The 26,129-nt window shown below is 55.2% G+C and overlaps 1 protein-coding gene across 1 annotated transcript in view; it reads right to left on the bottom strand.

Annotated features, from left to right (window-relative positions):
- VAV2 (vav guanine nucleotide exchange factor 2) overlaps positions 1-26,129 on the bottom strand; it is a 193,754-nt gene that overhangs the window by 149,464 nt on the left and 18,161 nt on the right. The window lies entirely within an intron of this gene.

Below are 26,129 nucleotides of genomic sequence, written 5' to 3'. Positions count from 1 at the left end.
GACCCCACCAGCTGTGCCCCAGCTCCACTGGGCTCAGAGATGCAGATGGGGCAGGGGCCTGGGGACACAGGGGCAGGGGAAACAAGATCGCCCTCCCCCAGTCCTCATGCAGAAAGAGCTGATAAAGAATCGTAGGGGGGCGGCAGGGTGGCCGAAGTGCAGGCTTTGGAGTCACTCCTGCTCAGGTTTGATTCCCGTCTGCTTGTAGGACCAGGGAAGCGTGATGGCGGCCTGATGTACTAACATGACCTGCCTCACTGAGTTAATGATGTCAACGGATGCAAGCGGAGCGCTCTGTCCAATGCCAGCACTAAAGGGGAGCCATCAGCCCACCCAACCCAACTCAGCATGGCATCTACACACAGTCTACTCGCGCACACAGTCTACACGCACACGGAGTCCACACACAGTCTACATGCACATGGAGTCCACACAGTCTACACGCATATAGTCTACACACATTTAGTCCACACACAGCATACACACGTAGTCTGCCCACACATAGTCTATGCGGCTGTAGTTTACACATACATAGTATACACACAAGAAGTCTACACACATGTAGTCTACACAGCTGTAATCTACACACACGTAGTCTACATGGCCAGGGACGATTACCCAGTAAGCAAGGTAGGCACGGGCTTCCTTGTGTTTACTTACTAATCTAAAGTGCACAACTTCACATGGGTTTCACCACATCTTTGATGTGCACTACAGATTAGTAAGCAGGCACAAGTCAGCTTGTGCTTACCGTGCTTACTGATTAATCCACCCTGTACACGGCTGTAGTCTACACACAGGTAGTCTACAAGGCTGCAGTTTGACAAACATACTCTCTATGGTTGTAGTCTACACACGTGGCCGCATACGCAGGTGAAGAGTAACCCAGGATTTCAGACATGTCGCCATCATGAACCACTCTCTCAGGGCCCAACTGCTGGATTTCCAGAGAACTGCCGAGAGCTTGTCCCCACCCACCAGAAATGCAGAGGAATGAAGAGGTTCAGGGGAAGGACAGACCAAAACCAGAATCTAAGGCAGGCTCAGCGCAAAGCAAACTGCACTCAGGAAACCCTTGCACTCGCCGTTCCTGGCCAGGACCCCTCATCTCTGCCACGCACCCACCTCAGCCCACAGTGCCCCCATCCCTGGGTGCCCCCTGCATGGGGACTGTCGCTCTCTTAGGCCATTTCTCTGTCCCAGCAGGGTTGGTCACTGGTCACAGACGACACTGACCCCTTTGCGAGCACTTGTGCTCTCAGTTATCTATTTATCTGAGTTGCAATAAGAAGCTACTATCGTTTATTTGGTGCTCACGTCGTTCAAGAAGCGCCTAGTGAGAACCCTTCCAGGTGGCCTCCATGACCTCTTGGCGTGTCCCCATTGTTCTATGAGCACATCCTTACTCTCTGGCATAAAATGTTCCAGGCTCATCTTGTACTTTTCCTATCCCAGTCCTGGCAGCAGCCACTTCTCCAAGAAGCCCTGCTTCCTTATAACTGAAAATGGTACTTAGAAGCCAAGAACTGGGTGGTGGGTGTGTTCATTGGTAACAGCCTGTCATTGCTTTTAGGCCCTCTTAGCAGACACATCTAGGACAGATATATATATATAGTGATCGTTAAGATTGTATGTCAACTTGGTTAGGCCATGATTCTCAGTGGTTTGGCAGTTACGAGGTAGTTTGGCGGTTGTCGTGGATTGAATTGTGTCCCCCAAAAAATATGTGTCAACTTGGTTAGGTCATGATCCCCAGTATTGTGTGGTTATCCTCCATTCTGTGGTTGTAATTTTATGTTAAAGAGGATTAGGGTGGGATTGTAGCACCCTTACTAAGGTCACATTCCTGACCCAATGTACAGGGAGTTTCCCTGGGGTGTGGCCTGCACCACCTTTACAAGAGATAAAAGGAAAGGGAAGCCAACAGAGAGTGGGGACCTCTTTCTACCAAGAAAGCAGTGCCGTGAGCAGAGCACGTCCCTTGGATCCGGGTTCCTGCACAGAGAAGCTCCTAGTCCAGGGAAAAATTGATGACAAGGAACTTCTTCCAGAGTCAACAGAAAGAGAAAGCCTTCCCCTGGGACTGATTGCCCTGAATGTGGACTTCTAGCCTACCTGACTGTGAGAAAATAAATTTCTCTTTGTTAAAGGCATCCACTTGTGGTATTTCTGTTATAGCAGCACTAGATGACTAAGACAACAGTCGTATAATGATGTGATCACTTCCATGACGAGATCCAATATAATGTGATCACCCTCATGATGGGATCTACTGTGATTAGCCAATCAGTTGAAAGGGAGTGTCCTTAGGGGTGTGGTCTGCATCCAATATAAGTGGACTTTCTGGCAAGGCTCATGGGCTTTTGCTCGCTCTGGCTCCTACAGCTGGCTCCTGTTCATCTGACCTCTAGTTGTTGGGACTTGAGCTAGCAGTTTACCTGCCATCTTGCCTACTGATCTTGGGATTCATCGGTCTTCACAGCCTGTGAGCCAGAGCCCTGCTGTCTGACCTGCCGATCTCGGGTTCGCCAGCCCCTGCAGCTACATGAATCAGGAGAATCCTCCAGCCTGACCTACAGATTTGAGACTTTCCAGTCTCTACAACTGCATGAGCCATTTCCTTGATCTAAATCTCTCTCTATATATATTTATACACTTTACTGGTTTTTCTTCTCTAGAGAACCCAGCTTAAGACAGGTATGTTGTTGTGGCTGTGTGCTGTCACGTTGATTCCGACTCATAGCGACCTTACAGGACAGAGCAGAACAGCCCCATAGGGTTTCCTAGGTTGTAATCTTTACAGAAGCAGATTGTCATTTCAGTTAGCAGCTAAGCATGTAACCATTGTGCCACCAGGGATCCTTAGATATAGATATACAGCTATATCTCCATACCCTTCAATTCCAACCCAATACCACAGGGTTCATTTATTCTCATTTCTCCCTTTCCATGTGTTTAACTCCCTTCTCTGACAGTGAGAAACCCAGACAGACCTCATTATTTCTGCTTCTTTGTTCAATCCTAGAATATACCAAAAGTAGTTTCAGAATTGCTACCGCATGCCCCTGAGAACGATAAATATAACAGCTAGAGTGCAAGATTATTTACAGCTCTTTTTCACTTTTGTCTGAGGGTATATAATCAAAACACTGTATCCAAAGCTACAGGGGTTGTTTTTTCATTCCCCTTCGCTCCCCTTTGTTGTTCATTTGAATACAGCTGGTTCATTTGTTTCCATTAGTATTCCTTGCCAGGATTTCCCCAATCCTTGCTGAATTCAGTGTATGTTTTATGGGAGCCCCAGTGGCTCAGTGGTCAAGAGCTCGGCTGCTAACCAAAAGGTCGGCAGTTGGAATCCACCAGCCGCTCCTTGGTAATGGTATGGGGCAGTTCTACTCTGTCCTGTAGAGTCACTATGAGTCAGAATCGACTTGACGGCAAAGGGGTTCAGCAGGGATATGTTTTATGAGTGTAAAATATTCACGTATTTGCAAAAGTCCAAACTATTAAAAAGGTGCTCCAGGAGTGTGTCACCGCCTCCTGTCCGTCCCACCCTGGGCACCAACCTCGTTTGCTCTGGGTCATTCTTCTGGGTTTCTATTTGCAAAAACAAGCAGTTACACGAATGCTTTCTCATTGCCCTCACGTCTTACGTGCACAGCAGCGTATCTGCCCTTCGCTCTTCTCACGTCACCCTATGTTATGGAAGCGACTCCCCACCGGCTCCCGGGGATGGCCTCATCCTTCTTCACAGCTGCATAGTACCCCCAGGTGGGGGCGGTGTTGGCTTCACCACCCCTGTGTGGTGGCGGCACCCACGGCCTGTGGACAGTCCACTGGAGGCCGCTGGTTTCTTGCCAGATCCCAGGACCAGCACTAACACCCCTCCTCGCTCCACAGCCCTCCAACCCACATTAACGATTCAGATCATTTGTACCAAAAGCATTGTATGTTCACTTTGGCCAGTTTACGCGCTTCCTACACGTCCTGAACGGGCTCCTTCCCTGCAGTGTCTCCCCCGGGGCCTCCCACGTACCCACTTCAGACGTGACGCCCGCAAGGGCCTTCCGGTGCAGTCCCAGTTGCTATTCAAGAGTTTGTGGGGCAGGGCGTGTAATCGAGTATCGCTGTGTCTATGAGCCCCCCGTCTTAGTCATCTAGTGCTGCTATAACAGAAGTACCACAAGTGGGTGGCTTAAACAAGAGAAGTCATTCTCTCACAGTCTAGAAGGCTAGAAGTCCAATTTCAGGGTGCCTGCTCCAGGGGACCCCCAGGTGTCTGTCAGTTTGACATCAGAAGGACATCATGCTTGGTAGAGTAGAGGGTCAGCGAAAAAGAGGAAGACCCTCAATCAGATGGATTGACACAGTGGCTGCAACAACGGGCTCAAGCGCAGCAACGATTGTGAGGATGGCGCAGGGCCGGGCAGTGTTTCGTTCTGTGGTGCACAGGGTCACTATGAGTCGGAACTGACTTGACGGCACCAAACAACAACAACAGCGCCAGGGGAAGCCTTTCTCTCTGTCAGCTCTAGGGGAAGGCCCCTGTCATCAATCTTCCCCTGGTCTAGGAGCTTCTCAGGCACAGGGACCCTGGGTCCAAAGGACGTGCTCTGCTCCCTGTGCTGCTTTCTTGGTGGTATGAGGTCCCGCTGTATATCTGCTCACGTCTCTCTTTTATATCTCAAAAGAGATGGATATAAAACAAAATCTAATCTTGTAGATTGAGTCCTGTCTCATTAATATAACTGCCACTAATCCCACCTCATTAACATCATAGAGGCAGGATTTCCAACATACAGGAAAATCATGAGATGACAAAATGGCAGGCAACCACGCAGTACTGCGAACCATGGCCTAGCCAAGCTGATACACACCTTAGGGGACACAGTTCAGTCCATAACATCCACTCAAGGGCGGAGGCCCTGTCTCAACCCTCCTCCACAGTGCTCAGAACAGGGTGAATGAGCCCAGGGTGAGGGACACAGCGCTGGGGGGAGGACAGCACCAGAGCTCACGCTGGACCTGCCGCATGGCCCAGAAGGCCCAGCTCCCGTTCTGAGGTGCCCGTGTGTCCCACAGCACTGCCAGAAACGGAGGGTGTGGGCCCTCCCGTGTGGGATCCGTGAGCTCTGGCCCTTCCTTGCTCGTCACGGCCCCCTCCGACCACCTGCAGGACAGGACACGCTCACCTCCAGCCCAGCTCAGCTATTCTCTGCGCGCTGCCCGTCTGCTTCCACCACACGTTTATTTTCCCTCCTCCTCAGCCTCCCGTTTTAGAGTTAATGACACAGGCGCTGACCACAATGATGGCCCGCGGGGCCCAGCCTCCTCTCCCGGCTCAGGCACACCCACCTGGGGCCATGATGGCCCACGAGGCCCCGGCTTCCTCTCCCGGCTCAGGCACACCCATCAGGGGCCGTGTGACCCACCGAGACCGCCTTCCCGTGCCGCCGTGGATGGCCTCCAGAAAACTGAGCGAGAGAACAACCAGACGAGACCGGACGACAAGGGTGGACTCCCAGCCTCAGGCGCCACCATGGAGGAGCCATCCCGGCCACCCAGCACCGTTCACGGGACGCTGTCTGTGCGCCTGGGGCTGCGCGGCACTTTCTGCCCCCCGATGCATTTATTCTTCCCCCTTCTAGAGTCACCCCATCTTACACGTAAGGAAACCGAGGCCAGGGAAATTAAGGACTCTGGCACTCACGAGAAAACGGCCAAGCCAGGGTTTGAACCATTGTCTGCATCGGCGGGTGAAAGCCCCACAAGAGGATGGGCTGTATCTCCAGGGGCCCGTGGGTTGAACTGTGTCTCCAGGAAGACGTGGCGAAGTCCTGACCGCTATACCTGTGAACGTGACCTTGTTTGGAAATACACGATCAATAAAGGTAAGGTCATGCTGGAGTGGGCTGGGTCCTAATCTTCTGTGAGTGATGTCCTATAAAAGTGACTTCGAGGGACACTATTCTCTGGGACTAGCCTTGTCCCGGCCCATGGGCCCTCTACAAAGGGCAGCCACCATCTGGCCAGCGTCCTGTAAGGGAGAGCTTGCTCTCAGGGGCAGGTCTGGCCCAGTGGCCCCCCATGAGGGTCTGTCCTCGTACAAGAATCCAGAGCCGAGTCAGCACTCCCACTGTTTGCTGAGGGCAGTCCATGGGGGTGTGAGTATCCCGCCTCCTCGTCCCCAGGCCCCAGACTGAAGAGGTGGGCCTCCCTGCACCCCACACAACCCCTCGTCCATGGAGGCGGAGCGGAGCCGCTGTGTCCAGAAGCATCAGCCTCCCTCTCCCCACCCACCAGCCGCCTGGGACATAATCAGGCTGGAATCAGATTAGCAGGAGGACTGGCTCCACTGCAAGCCGCCACCCCCCCCGGGCTCGGCTGGACGCCCGGCTCCCTCCACTCGCTGTCATCTGTCACTTGGCTCCTTGCAGCCGCAGGGGCAGGAGGGGACAGAGACCCCAGAGCCCAGCCCCACGTCAGTGTGGCCAGCGAGGCCTCAAGTGCCCTGGCAGGGGGCGCGTCACGGCCACAAGGCTCGTCTCCACAGCGGACCCTTCTCTGGGGCAGCACTGTGACTGACGAGCTGGGATCGGAGGACCCCCCCCAGAACGCCACACTGAGGCCAGACGAGGGCAGCCGCCCACCACGGACCCCAATCCCACCTCACCTGGTTGTCCTCACGCCACCTGGGGAGGGAACAGGGTGGGAAACGGGAAACCCCTTTGGTGACCACCCCCATGTCAGGAGGCTGATGCCTGTGGCTCTGGGACAAAGCTCCGCTGAGGGTGGGCCCACAGGGAAAGGCGGGCTGGGCCCCACCTGCTGACCCCCGCCCCGGCCCCACGCGCCACTCCACACAGGCTCCCTCCGGCTGGTGTCCCCTGACCACTCATTCGCCGCCTCTCCCCACACCCCCACCCTGGGGCAGGAAGGCACAGCCCTGCAGGCTCCAGCGCAGGCCCCGGGTGGCGAGACAACAGATGAATGAGCAAACCCAGTGTGGCCCATCCACACAACAGACTATTACTCAGCCGTAAAGAGAAATGAAGCTGTGATACATGCTACAACGTGGATGAACGCTGAAAACATCATACTGAGTGAAACAGGCCAATCACAAGGGGACAAATATGATATGACTCCATTTACATGAAATGTCCAGAATAAGCAGACCCACAGAAGCTGAGGGTGGGGGTGAGAATCAGCGAGTGACTGCTAACGGGTACGGGGTTTCCTTGCTTGCTGCTGTCAGGTGCCGTCAAGTCAGTTCCGACTCACAATGACCCCGTGTACAACAGACAGAAACACCGCCCGGCCGCGCACCATCCTCACAATCCTTGTTATGCTTGAGCCCATTGTTGCAGCCACTGGGTCAGTCCCTCTCGTGGAGGGTCTTCGTCTTTTTCGCTGACCCTCTACTTTACCCAGCATGATGTCCTTCTCCAGAGACTGGTCCCTCCTGATAACATGTCCTTTGGGGTGATGAGAAGGTTCTGGAACCAGGCTGCAGTGATGGTTGTACATGAACGTAGTAGATGTCACTGAATTGTTTGCTTTAAAATAGTTAAAACGGTGAATTGGATGTTCTGCAAATTTCACCACATTTAAAAAAATATTCTCTGCATCTTGCTGAGAGAGGCAAGGGTCCCCCATCGGAATTTTACGTTCTGCAACAAGGCCGCAAAAGCTTCCACAACACCGTGACAACTGCAGCACCCCCCACGCGGCACGAACGCTGCGCTCAACGGTGACAAGCGCCAGCGGGAGGCTCCGCTTCAGCGAGGAGCAGCATCAGCCCCTCGGGGCGCGCTGCCAAGTCCCCGATCAGATGCTCTGACTGGCAGCTGAGGATGTCTTTGATCAATAAAAAATGGGGAAATGAATTAAGTCCGTGTTTTATTTATGCTCATTCCAAAACCCATTTAAAACGGCTCCATTCCTATTTAATAGACACCGTCTGCTGGAAAGGATCTTTCAAATGGGGGGCCCATGGGGTAGATCAACAGGTGGCCTTGGGGTGACAAGCTGGCCAGACGCTCTGTAGGGGCAACAGCTGAGACCGTCTTGCTCCCCTGGGTCCCCAATGCCCTGGACAATGGCTAGCCCAAAGCAGAAGCTCAGTATCTGGTAAATGAATGAGCCAGTGAATGGATGCACCCACGCACGCACGCACACACACGCACACAGGTATGCACGCACACACACACACAGAGGTACACATGCACACAGGTACACACGCACGCACGTATGCCTCTGATACACTCTCAGGTGTCCCTCCCCCGGGAGCCCTGCTTTTCCCAGAGCTTTAAGGTGCCAGGGTCGCTGATGGCAGCTGCCTGGGTGCCCACCTCACTTCAAGCACCTCTTGCAAAAACAAGCAGGGGTGGAATCTGAAGTTTGCCCATGACGGTTTACCCCTGCGTACCTCTACACACCAGCCTGCTGAGGGCCCCTTGGCTCACGCACCCCAATAACAACTCTGTGGGGCTGGGCTCATTCATCACCTGATTCACAATGAGGAAACTGAGGCTCTGGGGGGAGGAGGACCGGGCAGAACCTTCCAACCCCACAGCCCATGCTTTTGGGGCCTTTGTTGGATGGACCTTGACAACATCACTCTAAGGGGAATAAGCCAGACACAAAAGGACAAGTATGATATGATTCCAGTTATATGAAATGTCCAGGACACCCGCCCCTGAGCTCACAAAGGGATGCCCAGCCGTGGCGGGGGTCCCGGAGGGAGCCAGAGCCGCTTCGGCTCGTCCACCGCTCCAGGCAGTGGACTGAGGGCTGGGCGGCAGTTATTTCTGCAGTGTTAGGGATGTGACTATGTCTGGACAATTGAACATGAGAACTCCCTGCTGTCGGCGCGTTTCCCCGGCTGCGCACCCTCCGGTGGGGGGAAGGCGCACGGGCGGAGCGCCCCACTTTGTGCGGCCTCACTCCAGCTCCCCAGCTGGGGCGCGCCTGGGCGGCTTTTCCTGCTGCGGGCAGAGGGAGTGGCATGAGGAAGAGGAGGAGGGTGGCCTTCCCCTTGTCCACCTGGGTCTCCCCGAGGCCAGCCTCTCCCCAGATCGGGGCAGGAGGCAGGCGGAGTGAAGACACTGAGTCAGGAGCCTTCAGCATGGCGGCCCTTCCTGCCACTCGCTGCGGCGGGGGGACCTGCTTGCCAAAGTGTGCAGTGCCACCTGCGGCTTCCAGATCTCATCCCCTGGAATGACAGAAAGGACCGCGTGTGTCATTTGTCTCATTTCGTCATTTTGTAAAGGAGTCCAGCATTTTAGTATCTCTAACACTCGGCTCCATCATGTCCTTGCTAGCGACCTTGACCTTGGGCAGGTCATGGAGCCTCCCGGAACCTCAGTCTCTTCATCTGTAAATTGGGAATCGTTGTAGCGATTCAGCAGGGTGAAGCACTCAGCCCCGCGCCCAGCATCATGGGAAACTGAACACGCGGGAGCGTTTGTAACTATGGTGTGTCATAAACATTGTGTATTTTTTTTTAACCAATCAGTCTTAGAACAAATACAACCAGAATGCTACTTAGAAGCGAGGATGGTGAGACTATGTCTTGCTTACTTTGGACATGTCATCAGGAAAGTCCATCCCTAGAAAAAGACATCATGTCTGGTAAAATAGAAGGTCATCGAAAACAAGGGAGACCCTCAGTGAGATGGATTGACACAGCAGCCTCAACAACGGACTCAAACATACCAACCATCATGGGGATTGTGCAGGACCGGGCAGCCGTTTCACTCTTTTATACACCGTGAGTCAGAGTTGACTCAACAGTAACTAACAACACTCAAATATGTTAAAACCATGTCTGGTGGTGTTTGCACCTTCTCCAATAACAAACAATTAGCGTTCACTGGAGGTCTGGCCCACACGCAGGGCTCCGCTCCATATTCATACTCTTTGTCCAGTCACTCTACCAACACCACCCATCAACTATCATGTACCCTGTTGCGGATTGAATTGTATCCCCCCAAAATGTGTGTCAACTTGGCTAGTCCATGATTCCCAGTATTGTGTGACTGTCCACCATTCTGTCACCTGATGTGATTTTCCTGTGTGTTGTAAATCCTATTTCTATGATGTTGATAAGGTGGGATTAGTGGCAGTTATGTTAATGAAACAGGACTCAAACTACAAGATTGCATTGTGTCTTGAGCCAATCTCTTGAGATATAAAACAGAGAAGGGAGCAGAGAGACATAGGGACCTCAAACCAAGAAAGAAGCACTGGGAGCACAGTGTGTCCCTTGGACTCAAGTCCCTGCATGGAGAAGCTCCTAGACCATCTCCTAGGGAAGACCGATGACAAGGACCTTCCTCCAGAGCCAACAGAGAGAGAAAGCCTTCCCCTGGAGCGGGCGCCCCGAATTCGAACTTCTAGCCTATTAGACTGTGAGGGAATAAACTTCTGTTTGTTAAAGTCATCCACTTGTGGTATTTCTATTACAGCAGCACCACATAACTAAGACATACCCCAACTTCAAAAGTGGAGAAGCAGCTTGGAGGCTGCCACGGGCACCCTGGCAGTGAGGGGAGGGCCCAGGTCCTGTGGTCTCAGCCAGTCGACAAGGGAGCCCTAGAGCCAGAGGCAGATGGAGGACCTCTTCTCAAGGACGTGCACAGGTACTGGGGTCAGGACCTCCATGTATGTTTTTGGGGACACAATTCAACCAATAACAGACCCTGTGAACGTGACCTTGTTTGGAAACAGGATCTTTGCAAATGTCATAGTTAACATGAGGTCATACTGGAGTAGAGGGGGCCCTCATCCAATGAGTGGTGTCCTTATAAACAGGAAAGAGACGCAGAGACAGAGGAAAGGCGGTCATGTGAAGACGCAGTAGAGGCTGGAGCGATGCAGCCACAAGCCAAGGGACACCTGGAGCCCCCAGGAGCTGGGAGCGACAAGAGGGGTCCTTCCCTAGAGCCTCCGGGATTGGGACTTCCAGCCTCCCGAGCTGCGAGAGGAAGACCGACCGTGGTCCTGAGCCCCCCAGCGTGTGGCGCCTGGTTAGGGCGGCCTTGGACACTCACACACCCTGGATGGGAAGGATCATGTGGCTATAGGGGGCATCTCAGCTCTTCCCAGGGTTGGTCCCTGTGGGGGCCTGGCTTTGGGGATAAGCTCTGCTGGAGACCCCAAGCTCCCAGCAAGTCCCAGTCAGAGCAGCAAGAACAAAGCCCCAGAAACCCTGTACCCAGGGTCACCCCAAATGCCTGGCCTGTGTGTGTGAGCCCCAGAGTGGCCCTAACCAGATGCCACCCACTGGGGGACTTCAGATCACAGTTGTTTGTCCTTTGACAGCTCCGAGCGCGGGAAGCGGGGTCCGAAAGGCTGGGAAGCCGAGCTCTTGGACGACACACCGGCAGCCAAGGAAACCCAGGTCCATTTGTCCACCCACGGCTCGCTGAGCTAATGACGGCTGTGGGGTAATGACTGCATCCTGGTTTTAAAAGGCCTTCCTCATCAACCCCTTCTGGGAAATTCACCAAGAAAAACAAATCTGGAATAGGGCTCGTTTGGACGTTTGTGCAGACCAGTGGACACTGGGGCCTCGTTCTCAACTCTGCTTACCGCCGGGGCACACTCAGCAGGCATTTAATCGGCACCTGCTGTGTGCCAGGCCCTGCCCCGGGGTCTCAGGCTCAAATAACAAAGACAAGGACCCGGCAAAGGCACCCCCGAGCCCAGAGCTGCGAGGAAAGACCGCAGCTTCCTCTCGGTACCTGGATGGAAACGGCTCCAGCAATCCTCCGCTGATGGGCTGCGTGAGCTGAGGAATTAAGAGCAGCCACTTAAAAGCAGCCACGTTATAAGGACTTCAAGGTCAGGGTCAGACTAGAGGCATTCTACAAAGCTAGCAGGAAATTGCTTTCCCGGTGTTGGCCATCTTCTCTGATCCGGCTTCCAATGCCCGGGGGCCCAAATCCAGCTCTCCCGCAGCCACGCCCGCCCGAAAGCACAGCTCAGGGAGATCAGCTGGCTGCAGCCCTCGCCCGCAGAGACCTCGGCCCTTCTCCCTTCTGCAGCCGGAGGCCAGACCACTAACACTGGCCACAAGCTGTCCGTGAACTCGCTCGTCTCTGCCACCTCAATATCCCCATCTCCTCCCTTCCGGAGAGCGGCCTCCGGGGTCAACACCACACATTCGTACACCCTTCAGCTCCCCTTCTACGATGCCATTTGGGTGATCCAATTCCAGACAGACCCCAGCAGCACTCACAGGGCCATTTTAACGTCCCCCTTAACGGCAGGATGGGTCATCATCTCCAGTCTCCCTACCATCCCTTCCTGCTGAGCTGAAAGTACTGATGGGAAAATTAACTGTAGCACCAGAGAGCTTCCGGAGCAGGGAGGAAAAACCCCACACACACACAGGCAGGGAGACACCCCCCATGGGCTGACCCCGCCACAGGCAGGAGATGCCCCCCATAGGTTGACCCCCCAACATGGGCAGGGAGACACTCCTCCAGGGGCTGACCCCTCCCCGGGCAGGAAGACATCGCATCATGGGCTGACCCCCAACACACACAAGCAGGGAGACGCCACTCCCTGGGCTGACACCCCACACTGGCAGGGGGATGCCCCCCCCGTGGGCTGACCCCCCAACACGGGCAGGGAGATGCCCCCCCATGAGCTGACCCCGAGTCCGCACAGCTCACCCGTCTACCCAAAAAGGAGCCTCAGGAAGCAAGGCCTTTAACGGGGGAGCAGCGCTGAGCGGCTCCGCGGCCATGGCCCCCACCTGTGTCAGTCATTACGTTACATGTGACGTCCTTAAGGGGTCATCACCACCAACACCAAGGGGCATAACAACCCCTTCAACGCGCTAGCGGCCCCTCAGACGGCACGTCGCCCGCCCTGAGCACTGGGCCCTTTAAAGAGCTGTCTACACGGGCTCAAACTGACAACAGCCCAGGGGCAGTGAGTTTCCGGTGGTGGGGAGAACAACTCAGGAAGCAGGGCGAGAATGGATGCTCCACTCGAACAGCGTAGTAAGCGTCACTGACTTGTATGCGTAGAAATTGTTGAATTGGTGCATATTCTGCTGTGCATATTCTCAACAACAACAAAATAAATAAAATAAATTATTTTATTTTATTTTTAAACAGCACATCCTCCTGCCCGTCGAGATGACATTATCGTCAGCACAGACCGTCGGGAGAAAAAGGTTTATGTCTGGTTACCAACCCCAATCACTCCAGGGATTTCCAGGATGTGGCGTGGGACTCTCGTGAAGTGGCACTAGGGAATGAGCAGCGTCCCACCAGAGACGTACACCACAGCTAACGTCCGTCTGTCCATCCATCTCTGTCAGTTCTCTGCTGAAGGCCTGTGTGGCCCCCACGCAGGGCATGTCCCAATGGCCAAGGCTGCTGAGCCAGCGTCACCAGATGGGGGAGCACCACAGAAGCAGCCAGCAAGGCCCAAACTGTGAGCATGATCATGGAAGCCCCAGCCGGGAGACCTGCCTAGCTCCCTCACGTCTCTTCGGGTGTGTCATGGATTGAATTATGTCCCCCCCAAAAAATGTGTGTATCAGTTTGGCTGGGCCATGATTCCGGGTACTGTGTGGTTGGCCTTCATTTTGTGACTGTAATTTTATGTTAAAGAGGATTAGGGTGGAATTGTAACACCCCTACTAAGGTCGCATCCGCGATCCAATGTAAAGGGAGTTTCCCTGGGGTATGGCTTGCACCACCTTTTATCTTACAAGAGATAAGAGGAAAGGGAAGCAAGCAGAGAACGGAGGCCCTCATACCACCAAGAAAGCGATGCCAGGAGCAGAGCATGTCCTTTGGACTCGGGGTTCCTGCGTGGAGAAGCTCCTAGTCTGAGGGAAGATTGATAACAAGGCCGATCAAGAGAGAAAGCCTTCCCCTGGAGCTGACGCCCTGAAATTGGACTTTTAGCCTACTTTACTGTGAGGAAATAAACTTCTCTTTGTTAAAGCCAGCCACTTGTGGTGTTTCTGTTACAGCAGCACTAAGTGACTAAGACAGGGTGACATGTTGCTGTTGCCGTCAAGTGGATTCCAACTCGTGGCGACCCCGTGTGTGCAGAGTAGAACTGCTCCATAGGGTTTTCAAGGCTGTGACCTTTCAGAAGCAGATCGCCAGGCCTCCCTTCCGAGGTGCCTCTGGGTGAGTTTTAACCTCCAATCTTTCAGCTAGTAGTCAAGCATCTGTGCAAGCATCTGTGCTACCCAGGGACTCCTGCAGGTGACACAGAGCATCTCAAAGAAGCACTTCTCCCCAGACGCGGGGAAGGACCCACAGGGCCTAGGGCAGGAGCAGCATACAGCAGTGCTCAGTGCAATCTGAGTGAGTAAGCATGAGCGCCCTGTCTTAGGCTGGGTTCTCTAGAGAAGCAAAACCAGTGAAGTGTCTATATACATGTAGAGAGACAGATTTATCTCAAGGAAATGGCTCACGTTGTTGTAGAGGCTGGAAGGTCCCAAGCCCGTGGGTCAGACAACAGGCCTCTGGCTCACAGGCTGCAGAGACCGACAAATGCCAAGATCGGCAGGTAAGCTGCTAGCTCAAGTCCCAAGAACCAGAGGTCAGACAAACAAGAGCCAGCCGTAGGATCCAGAGCGAACAAAAGCCCATGAGCCTTGCCAGAAAGTCCACCTATATTGGATGCAGACCACACCCCCAATGAAACTCCCTTTCAACTGACTGGCTGTTCATAACAGATCCCATCATGGAGGTGATCACATTGTATCGGATCTCATTATGGAGGGGATTACATCATACGACTGCCAGACTACATCATAACTGCCAAACCACTGAGAATCACGGCCCAGCCAAGGTGACACACAGCCTTACAGATCGCACACCCCGGAAGGCTGCAGGGAGAATGTTTCATGGTCCAGGAATGGAAGCAGGACTGAGGCAGCAGCGGCTGAGAGTTTCTGTCGGCTACCCCACTCCCACAACAACCCTGTGAGGCAGGTGCTACTACTACAGTGCTCCCATTTCACAGATGAGAAAGCTGAGGCCCGGCCACCAACTGCTCCCGCAGGGCTGGACGAGAGCAGATCCACAGACCACAGGATGCTTCCCAAGGCCAAAGATACCTCCTCCAGGGAGCCTCCCTGGGTTGCCCTGTCGCACGCAACACCAGACAGCTGGTCATGATGCCGAGAAGCCCAGATACCAGGCAGCTTTCTCTGGGTATATCCCCACAGTGGTTTACACTTGAGGACTGCCACCTGAGCCACCTGAGTGCCTGGCACTGAGCCAAGGAAGCCTGCAGTGCCTGCAGGACAGAGGAGGACTGCGACACCCAGGCCAGGACCAAAGCTGATGGGGACAACGGACAAAGGTCAGTGCGTGCACCAACCGCCTCTCCCTACTGTGTGTCCTCGGACAAGTTACCCAACTTCTCTGGACCTTAGTGTTATCGCCTGCAAAAACTAGATAATGTGGGATTACACTGCACATTGTGATTGTCCAAGGTGTATACCTCACGTGGGTAGACAGTAAGCACTGGTCATCATGCCTCCTGCATTCTGTCCTTCCCACAGTCGGGATGGTCCATGCCTGGCACCAGAAAAGGGCCCTGGGAAGAGGTGAGCTGGAAGGTGAGTGTCCTGTCTTTGAATGTGACGCTCCAGGCAAGGTTCTGCCATTAGCCTGGCTGCATTCAGGGCCCCTTCTGCTCCTGGGAGTGAGTGAAGTCCACTGTCCCCGAAGCAAAGGTGAGACGGCCAGCAGCCCCTGGAGGAAGAGGGAAGTGTCCCAGAGCACAGGCAGGGGCTGCCTCTCTCCCCACCCTGCAAAGACTCGCAGGTATCCAGGTGACGGGCAGCAGGCCACCTCCCCAAGGGGACAATCCACGAGGGGGGACATCCTTGGTCACAGACACCCACGCCAGCAGTGCCACTCAAGGCTTTCAGTCACTGACTAAGACACCTAAATCAAAGGGTCCCCGGTAACCCGCAAGCCCCTGCCAGAACCGGGAGGGGCCCAGTGCCAAAGACCACAGTCCCCGAGACGAGGGGTCTTCGCGCTGTGGGGAGAACACCAGCCAGGACCAGAGACGATTTAAAACAAAGGCTCGCAACCACGCAGCTGAACCCAGGGAATGATGCCAAGCAGCAAAGGCCTGTCTCAAAAAGATCACCCACTGCGCAGTTCCACTCACACAACATTGTGAACGACTCAATCACAGAGATGGTGGACAGTTCAGTGTCCAGGAGTCAGGGATGGGGGAAAGGAGAGAGTGTGACTACAAAGGGGTCGCACCAGGGAGCCGTGTGGGGCTAGAACCGCCGGGGATCTTGACTGTGGGGGTGCCACGAAGCTACATATGTGATACAGCTGCACAGAGCCACATGCACGCACACACACACACACGCACACATGCAAACCTGGTGAGATCTGAATCAGCGCTGCGGCGGACACCAGTGTCAATCTCCTGGATGTGACATTGTACTAGACAGACAGACTAAAGGTCCCGGGAAGACGAGATGAAAAGTGCACAGGACCTCACGGCAATTTTTTTTTTTTTTGCAAGTTTCTGTGAATCTATAATTGTTCAAACTAAAGAGTGGTTTTTTTTTAATTAAAAAAAAAAATTTGCACAACCTTTGAAAGACAATGTGGACAAATGCGGCTGGCACCAACACCTATACTACCACCAGCTGTACTGTGACCACATGGAAAAACCCCACGGGCGCCCCAAGGAGGGGAAGAGCAGAGAGAGAGTTGTGGTTAACCAGGCTAAGCAAAAAGAAGTCCGCAGGTGGACGGGACTTCGAGAAATATCAAAAGAAAAAAAAACACACATCCAAACAGCTGGAGGGTAAGACAGAAACACACCTTTCCTGTTTGTTAAATGTACTTCATTTTCATTACCCTGCGTCAGGTGAAAGGTAGGTAGACTTCCTCCTGCTGCTCCCACACCCCCACGCCCACCCTCACCATGAGGCCAGGATGGTGCTGCCAGGACAGGGGTTTCAGGGGTGAGGGCAGGGCCACTCCTCGGACACCGATCACGCGATCCTTCCTGGGCCTCCCTGGGTCCGCTCCCCTCCCCCTCTGCCACCCCCACCCCATGGCCCTCAGGCCAAAGCCAGGCCCTCAGCTCCAGGTTCTCTGGGAGGAGGTACAGATACAGCCATGGCCAGGGGTGGGCACAGTGGGTTTGGGGGCCTCATGGCAGTGGTAACCCCAGGAACAGTGACCCCAGTAACAGTGACCCCCGGCTGCCTAGGGCCCGAGTGCAGGCTTCGCTGCCTTTCTGCCTTTCAGAGTTGATGGTGCTTTTTTACAACCAGCAGGCATTCCTTTTCTGATTTCTTACAAAGATGTCTCCGTTTGGTCTGGGGAGAGGAGCAGCTGATTCCATCCGAGGATTTAAGGCACAACCCAGCAGTCAGCAGGGAGCAGCCTCCTCAGACAGCTCCAGGCGCTGCACCTTCTGGAAATTCCAGCCGCACCAGGCAGCACCGAGGGGCGAGGACGCAGAGGCAGGCCCATGCTGCCGTCAGCAGCTGAGCGGGCACAGCTTCTCCCCAGAATGCAGGACAGGAACGTTCACAGCTATGAGGCCCCCTCACCCCACGGGGCACAGAGGGAGCTGCCGCAGAGCCTGGGAATAGTGGTGGGCGGGGGTGGGTGCCCCAGTTGCCCTCGCGCAGGTAAGCTGAGCACAGAGCTGGCATTCCACCTGGGCACCAGCTCGGGGTTCACTGGGAGGACAGCGGACGTGCCAGCTCACCTGCCCGCAGGCACTCAGAGCCCTGGAATCCCCCCAGGCTCCTGCCACGGCTCCTTGTTCCCCACTTCCCTGAGGCCCTGCCCGTTCAGGCACGTCTGAGCTGGCTAACCACTATTTAGCAGGTGGGGAAACTGAGGCCCAGAATGGCACTCAGGGGCCTCCCCCGCTCCAGGGGCTGGCCAGCCCTGCCGAGTTTCTCAGAGAAGGAAACGTGCCCGGGACACGGCTTGATCAGGGAGACCTGTCTCTTCTCCCTTCGTTCTTAGATGGGGCGGGGTGGGGGGGATAAAACCGGTCATCATCTCCCACCCTAAAACACCCTGGCCATTTGGAGGCTTTTTCTGCCCAGCTATTGACTCTACATTTTTTTCTAAACGTGATTGCTAGAATAATTATACCTCTGGGTCCCAGGGTACCCCCGGCAGCACATGCGTTTCCAAGCTCCCAGCCTCACCCGCAGCGTCCGGGGCTTAGGGATTCGGGACTCACTCAGTCTGTACCCAGCTCCTCGCCCAATCCCCTCCCACCGGGCATGCGGGCTGCTTCCGTGTCCCCTTATTATGACTCCTGTGGCACCGAGCACCTCTGCTCCAAGGCTCCCCCCGCCTCTGAGGGTCTCCCCTTGGAAGCAGTTCCCCGTGGTCCCAGGCTCTGGCCTCCCATCAGACGGGGGCACAGTGACAGGCGCTCTGGGTGGGCCTGCCCCCATTCTGGTCTCCTGCTCCTTGCCGTCCCGGAAGGCAGAGCCTAGGAGAAGGGGAGGCCAGCGGGCTGTAGGCCTGGCGGCCTCCTCAGGGCTCCGCGGAGTCAAAACTGTGGGCAGCGCCCCGAGCAAGAAACGGGACACTGGAGTCCCTTTGAGCCCCCAAAATCACAACCAGCCTCTGCTGAGGCCCGCTCAGGGGAAATATTTCCTCAGGCCACGCTGGACCGCCACAGGCCAGCGTGCCGACACTGCACAGCCCACAGCCTCTGGCCGAGACCGGCTTCCTCGAGTGAAAACGGGTGGGCCCACGAGACCTCAGAAAGCCCCGGGATGCCGGGACACAGCTCACGCATGCACCTTCGTTCATTCACCAACTCATTACTCCCTCATTCACTCAAGTGCTTACCAAGCCCGACTCTGGACCAGGCATAAGCACCAAGAAGAAAGGGCTGTACCCTTCCACACACCCAAGGAAGAGACAGTCACACCCGCAACCCTGCCTGTGCCTAGCCAGGTCTGTCTCCCCGCCCCACCCACCCCGCCCAGGTGTTATTTTCGGAGGAGGCGGTCGGGCAGCCAAGGGAAGTGAGAAGGCAGCAGAGCGACTCAGCGGAGGTGAGGACGGAGCAGAGCCCCAGCCACAGACCACAGGGAGGCCCAAGGCGGGGCGCCGTGACCAAGATGCAAGACCCCGAGCCCCCAGGGTAGGCCTGACCCTTACACCCAGCTCCAGGGAGCCCAGGGACCACACGCACAAGCGCCCAATGGCTGTCGGAAGAGACTAAAGAGGACGCAGAGTGACCCCGAAGGACAGGCCACGTCCTAACCTCCAACCTCAGGCTGTGACCTAATTTGGAAAAAGGGTCTTTGCAGACATGATTAAGTGAAGGGTGTCAGGAGGAGGTCATCCTGGATTACGGTGGTACTTAAATCCAGTGACCAGTCCCTTCTAGGAGACGGAGAGACACAGACACAGAGGAGGCCCTGTGAAGACGGAGCAGAGACTGGAGTGATGCAGCCACAAGCCAAGGAATGCTGGGGCCACCGGGAGCTGGGAGAAGCAAGGGAAGATCCTCCCCTAGAGCCTCCGGAGGGAGCGCGGACCCGCTGCCTGCCGGCTTGATTTCGGACTTCTGGCCTCCAGAGCTGCAAGAGGATAAACCCCTGTTGTAAGCCACCAAGTCAATGGCACTTTGTTAGGGAGGCCCCAGGAAATTCAGACCCAGAGAGAGCTGGGAACCCCTGATGAGCCCCAAACCTCTCAGCGCATCTCTCTGGGGTGCTGGTTTAGCCCACATTCATTCCACGGTGTCATCTGTCCAGAAAAAAACGGGGAGAGGCAGAGGACAGTGTGCTACCCCAGGGGCCACCAAGGGCCCCCTCAGGCCTGGCATTGCGGTTTTGTTTCAGCTTTCATTTTTCTGTTTACTACATTCGTCCTTTCTGCTTCAATATTACATGAAAGCATTGACTCCACCAGTCGGGTTTTTCCCACACAACGCACCGTCTTCCGCCACCGTAAGTTTATTTGACGGCTGTCCATCCGGCGCGCCTTACTTTCCCAGAACAAATTTTACAGGCCTCAATTCCGTCAAGAGACTTGCTTTCTCACCCGTTGGGTCAACGACAAACGTCGCCGTGTACAGTTTTACTGGCAGTCACTTTTGTTTTTCTACCAATTATTTCCACCAGTAAACCTCGTATGTGTTATTTAAAGGCTGTGGTATTTGTTTCTGGGGGCCCTTCGAGGAAGACGAAGGAGCCGTCGCGTGGAGGCAGCGCTATGCCTCGGGGCCCGACAGTGGCTCCACTTGGCCGAGGCCCTGGCCCTCCCCGGATGTCCGCTGTGCACGTCCTGTGCTGCACGGAGGCGGGGCCTCCCCTTGAGACTCGCTTCGTCAGGACCTGCACCAGCAGCTCTCCTCCACTGAGCCCTAGTCATCAACCAGTCAGAGATGGGCGTCTGTCATGGATTGAATCATGTCCCCGGAAACGTGTGTATCAATTTGGCTGGGCCATGATTCCCAAGTATTGTGTGGTCGTCCTCCATTTCGTGATTGTAATTTTATGTTAAAGAGGATTAGGGTGGGGTTGTAACACCCTTACTAAGGTCACATCCCTGATCCAAAGTAAAGGGAGTTTCCCTGGGGTGTGGCCTGCACCACCTTTTATCTTACAAGAGATCAAAGGAAGGGAAGCAAGCCTAGAGGGGAGGACCTCATACCACTGAGAAAGTAGAGCTGGGAGCAGAGTGCGTCCTCTGGACCCAGGGTTCCTGCGCGGAGAAGCTCCTAGACCAAGGGAAGGCTGATGACACGGACCTTCCTCCAGAGCCAACAGAGAAAGCCTTCTCCCGGAGCTGATGCCTTGAATTTGGACTTGTAGCCTACTAGACTGTGAGAAAATAAATTTCTCTTTGTTAAAGCCATCCACTTGTGGTGTTTCTATTATAGCAGCACTAGATGACTAAGACAGTGTCCTCAGAAGAGTCAGCAGCCCGGGTTAACTAGCAGTACCACAGGATTAACTAGCAGTCCTACTGTGCTACCAGTTGGCGTCGAGTGGACTCTGACACGTGGCAACCTCATGCATGTCAGAATCAAACCATGCACCATAGCGTGTGTTTTCAAAGGCTGGTTTTTTGGAAGTAGACTGCCATGGCTTTCTTCCAAAGTGCCTCTGAGTGGACTTGAACCTCCAACTTTTTGTACACCAGCCAAGCGCGCTAACCGTTTGTACCACCCAGGGACCCCTAACTAGCAGTTGCTGCCGGTTGCCGTGGAGTCATTCCAACTCACAGTGACTTTACATGGAACAGGACAAAACATCACCTGGACTTGCACCATCTTCAAGATTGTTGCTATGTGTCGGTCCACGGCGTCAAGACACCTCACCGAGGGCCTACAGGGTTAACTAGCATTACCAGGACAACCCAGGAGGGTCAGAGGGTGAGAGCAGAGAGGGAGGGAGGGCAGAGACATGTGCCCAAGTGGACAGGACAACGAGCCCATCCCTGCAAGCCCAGGCTTGCTAAGGGCTCCTCAGAAGCCCACGTGTCCAGCCCCCAAGGGTCCCTTCTTCCCACCAGGCCCCGGAGGCCGCCCTCCACTCAAAGCCGGCCAGAGGGCAGGCAGGGTTGGGCTATTCCACAGGGAGCATTTCCGGTGGCTATCCCCACAGCAGAGGGAAACAGGGACAGGCTTTCTACAAGGCGGGCGGCAGGCATCCACACAGAGGCTGGTCTTGTAAACTCTGGGATTTCCCGGCACCAGGCTGCATTAAAGACAAGCGCATGGAAACGCCCCGTTTCAGCTTGTCGGAGGCCCCACCCAACGGGAGACACAGCGTTATTTTCTGTATCCATAAGGGAAAAACTGCCAGCAACCCTCTGAGACATCCCTGATTAGAAGGCTCTAAGACCCATCCCTGGAAACCCTGGTGGCATAGTGGTTAGGAGCTATGGCTGCTAACCAAAAGGTCGGCAGTTCAAATCCACCATGCGCTCCTTGGAAACCCTACAGGGCAGTTCTACTCTGTCCTATAGGGTTGCTATGAGTCGGAATCAACTCGACGGCAACAGGTTTGGCTTTTTTTTTTTGTTTTTTTAAGACCCATCCGAACTTCAGACACGAGAACTTGGAAAAGCGTGTTATCTTGGAATCCAAGAAGTAAGGTATATGGAAAGACATTTTGGGATAGCCAAGGAAATGAGAAAAGCAGGTTCCCAAAATGGTATGCGGGGCCCTGGTGGCATAGTGGTTAAGAGCTCGACTGCCAATCAAAAGGGCTGGCAGTTTGAATCCACCAGCCGCTCCTTGGAAACCCTACGTGACGGTTCTACTCTGTCCTATAGGGTCAACTTGACAGCAATGGGTTTGGCTCGTTTGGGTTTTTTTGGGTGTAGATATAGAATTTGGCACATCTATGCTTTTTACAATGACTTTGTATATTCTTATTTTCAAAAATACATTCTGAAAGGTTGGAAAAAACACAAAACCCACCAAAAGGCAGAGAGCCTCAGAGATCCACAGCTCTCAAAGCTCCGCTACCACCACAGACAAAACAGGCAGAAATGTACAACCCTGAGACCAAAACAGACACGCAGCCAGCCAACTGCCGTCCCTTCCTCCATGGCTGCGGGGCTGCACGGTCTCACGTTACAGACATGTCCCGGGCCTGGTGTCTTTCTGAAACTGAGGAGGGAGGTGGCCAGAGGGGCACTCAGCCTTGGTCTCCTCTTCCCCTAGCCAACTCCTGGAGGAGTGTGCCAGAGGGCGGTGCCATGTCCCCTGCCAGCACTGGGAGGGTGGCCCAAGCTCTGGACCTAGAGGACCAGCCCCTACACGGCTGGCTCCCGGCTCACAACCCGGGGTGGCAAGCCAGCATCGCCGTAAACGCACCTCGCTGAAAAATCGACGCAGTTAGCAAGTTCCCCTGTACAGAGCTCACTTAGAAGCCGCTTCCCGATTAAAGCTTTACCAGATCAATAGCAATAAAGGAGTGCAAAACAGTCAGTCCAAGGCAATGTCTTCTGAAGAAAACCACCCTTTGATCAGGCAAACACCACTTAAAAATAACAGGCTCGACAACTTCGGGTTTCGAGGCGCTCCAGCTGGGGGTCTCTGCAAAGCAAGTCTCATTGCCTGGAGATGATCCTGCCGTGTTAGAAGTTACCTTCCCCACAGCGCCGGTTCCAACGTGCCCACCCCGTGCGTCCGAGCCGCCAATGTCAGTGTCTGTTTACAACCTTGAATGGCGTGTGTCTTCCAGCGGCAATGCTGCCGGCGTGGCAGAGAACAGAATGAACAAGGAAGAAAGAGTCTGAAGTGAGCCCCATGCACATCCAAGCTTTCCCTCTCGTAGAGTCGCCTGGCTCAAGGTTGCCTGGTCCCACTAGGCTGGGGCTGGCCTCAAAGGCAGTTTGAGGACTCCCTTCCACCTGCAAGTCCACACAGGTGGGGACTGACAGTGGTCGGGGACCCAGTGATGGAAAGGAAGCAGGAGGCTCAGAGCGGATAGACCCTCAGGCTGTGGCTGACAAGCCATCTGACTGCGGGCAGAGCTGGGTCCCCCCCGAGCTTCACTCGACAGCTGACTCAGGACGTCCCGCCTCCACCCCCTGCCCAAGGCAGACATCTGGGCTCCCTCTTCACCACCCTGCGTCCAGCTGGTCCCACACTCTGTCCATCCCTCCCACACTACCCAGGAGGCCATCCGTTCCTCTCCATTCCCACTGCCCCCCACCAAGTTCAGGCCCCATCAGCTCTCCTGAGCGGGCAACCACAGCCACCTCCTCGCTGGCCTCCAGATCTGGCCCTCCAGTCCTCCCAGCTCTGCAGCCACAGGGGAGCTTCCTAAAGACAGCCCCCTTCCACGGCTCCCAGGGACACCCACCGACCACCCACTGCTCCTTCCTCTGCGGCCCTGCCTGGAGCCTTTGAGGCAGGGGCCCAGTTGCCGTCAGTCCCGCTGACATGCAGGGTGGTCCAAACCTCCTGGCCTTAGCACACATTGCCCCTTCCTCACCCACCCAGGCCCCCTGGGGTCTGCATTTCTCCACTATCCCCAAAGACCCCAGACTCTTTGACAGAGAGAACAGCCTTCACTTATTGTCCACTCACCCTGAGAGCCAATCTCTCAAAGGCAGTAGGTGTTTAGTAAAGTTTCCTGAAAGCTGGAAGGGCTGGTGGAATCTAGGAGGACTTCCTGGAGGAGGTGAGGGACCAGGCAGATCTTAAAGGAAGAGCTTGGTTTCAACAGGGGGGCGAAAAGGAAGGCCCCTTTCCAAGACAAGCAGGCTCCATCTTCCCAACCCCCCCAGGTGAAAGCTCACCATCCGTGGGGGTAAAGGGCAGAAAGCTGAGGCCTGGGGCAACTTCCGCCAGGAGCCCGCCTGCGGCCCAGCCCATTACAAGACACAGTGACTCAGATAAAAACCACTGCCCACCACGTCCCGAAAATGCATTTCCTGTTCAATGGTAGTTTCCAGTTACAGGCGTTACTGTGAGGCTGACTCCAGGCGGGACACGGGCCTCACCAACCTCCAGAGTAGCCCGTTTTACAGATGAGCCAGCTGAGACTGGGGGCAGGGGGAAGCTTGCCATGGACACACGCGGCCCGGTCAGCGCCCGGCCAGGATTTGAGCTCTGGCCCGCCCTGCTCCCCACCTCCATGACCCATGCCCGCCCCCTTTTCCCCAAAGGAGGAAATGCACCAGGGCCATCAGGGTTTTAGGTCCCCTAGGGTCACTTTGACATATTCGGGGCTGCAGAGACAAGGATAGTTTCTTCCCTGGCCCCCGGGCCGGCCAACTCTGAAGATGGGCAATGAGGGGGCGCCTCCTGCACTCAGAGCCCGCTGCCGGCCTCTGCTCTGGCCACAAACAGGCAAGCCCTCGCTGTCCTCAGGACTGAGAAGCCAGTGCAGACACACCAGTGGCCCGTGGGTGCCAGGCCCTCCGCACTTGGGAGAGGACCTGCCCTGATGGGTCGCCCACGCTGGCAGTAACCACAAATCACTTCCCGCACACTGGTTTGCAGCCCAGCTCTGCACTGCCCGAGCTGCCTCGGCTAACAGATGTTTCGTTTAAGCAGCTAAATTACCACAAACTAAACCCGAAGAAGTGACAGGCCCATTTTTCCCAGGGCTTATTTGCATAAGGAGGGAGTGGTGTGTGAAAATTCTATCTTCCCTTTTTTGGAAAAAAAAAAAATTTATTACACACATGAGTTAAGAGAAAAAAGGGCAGTTGCCAGCGCATGAGTTATCAGTGGGAGTGTTCCTGCAGATACAAATCCCGGCATCCCGGGAGCGGCCGGGTGGCCACGGTGCATGGGAGCCGCAGGAGGCGTGGGTTAGGTCTCGCCTCTGTCTCCGTCCAGTAAACCCAGACAAGGCCACTCTCTCTCAGCCTCAGTCCCAAAGCTTTCCAGTGGGTGCTGTAGCCCCTGTTCCCCGGGCGTCATGAGGACTGACCTGTCCTGCCCGGGATGCACGGGCAACGCCTGGCCCCGGCCGGCCCCTCGGGCACTGTACTCATCCAGACCATTCTCAGCATTGCCACGTGGCCCCTGGAGCACCCAGAGCAGGCACCTGTGACAGTGACCCCACTGTGACCAAGGAAAGCCAGGAGGGGGCCGGCTGAGCGCCTCTGTCCTGGGTGGCATCCTGCCCACCCACCTGCCCGCCTAGAGACAGCCCCGGGGTCAGCCAGTAAGGCAAGATCAAGGCTGAGGGCTGGAGTCATTCCACTGTGCCAGGCGGCTGAGCCACGACCAGTGTCCCCAGCCATCCACAGAACCCACCACACAGCACCTGCACCCCCTACCCTGACCCACTACGAGGTTGCGGGAGGGGGGGCAGCCAGGGACCCTCATGCAGGAAGGGCCTCTGCAGGTAAGCCAGGGCCTCAGTTGTGCAGCCAAAGCCCTCGGCCGCTTCCAGGAAGGTGGGGAAGTCTCGTCACACCTTGTCTGGTGTGAACCCCGAAACAACCTGGCAGAGGGGCACCCATGCACCAGAGAAGCCGAGCCCATCCCTGGGTCACAAATGACCTGACTCCAAGTCTGATTCATTCACTCCCACACATGCAAGTACACAATACACACAACACACCTAGCACACACACACATGCATGCACTCAATACACACAACACACCTAGTCACACACGCA

The sequence above is a fragment of the Trichechus manatus genome, unplaced genomic scaffold, assembly GCF_000243295.1.
Source record: "Trichechus manatus latirostris isolate Lorelei unplaced genomic scaffold, TriManLat1.0 scaffold00214, whole genome shotgun sequence".
Lineage (NCBI taxonomy): Eukaryota > Metazoa > Chordata > Mammalia > Sirenia > Trichechidae > Trichechus > Trichechus manatus.
Note: the sequence above shows the minus strand (reverse complement) of the source record. Positions and strands in the feature narration are given on the sequence as shown.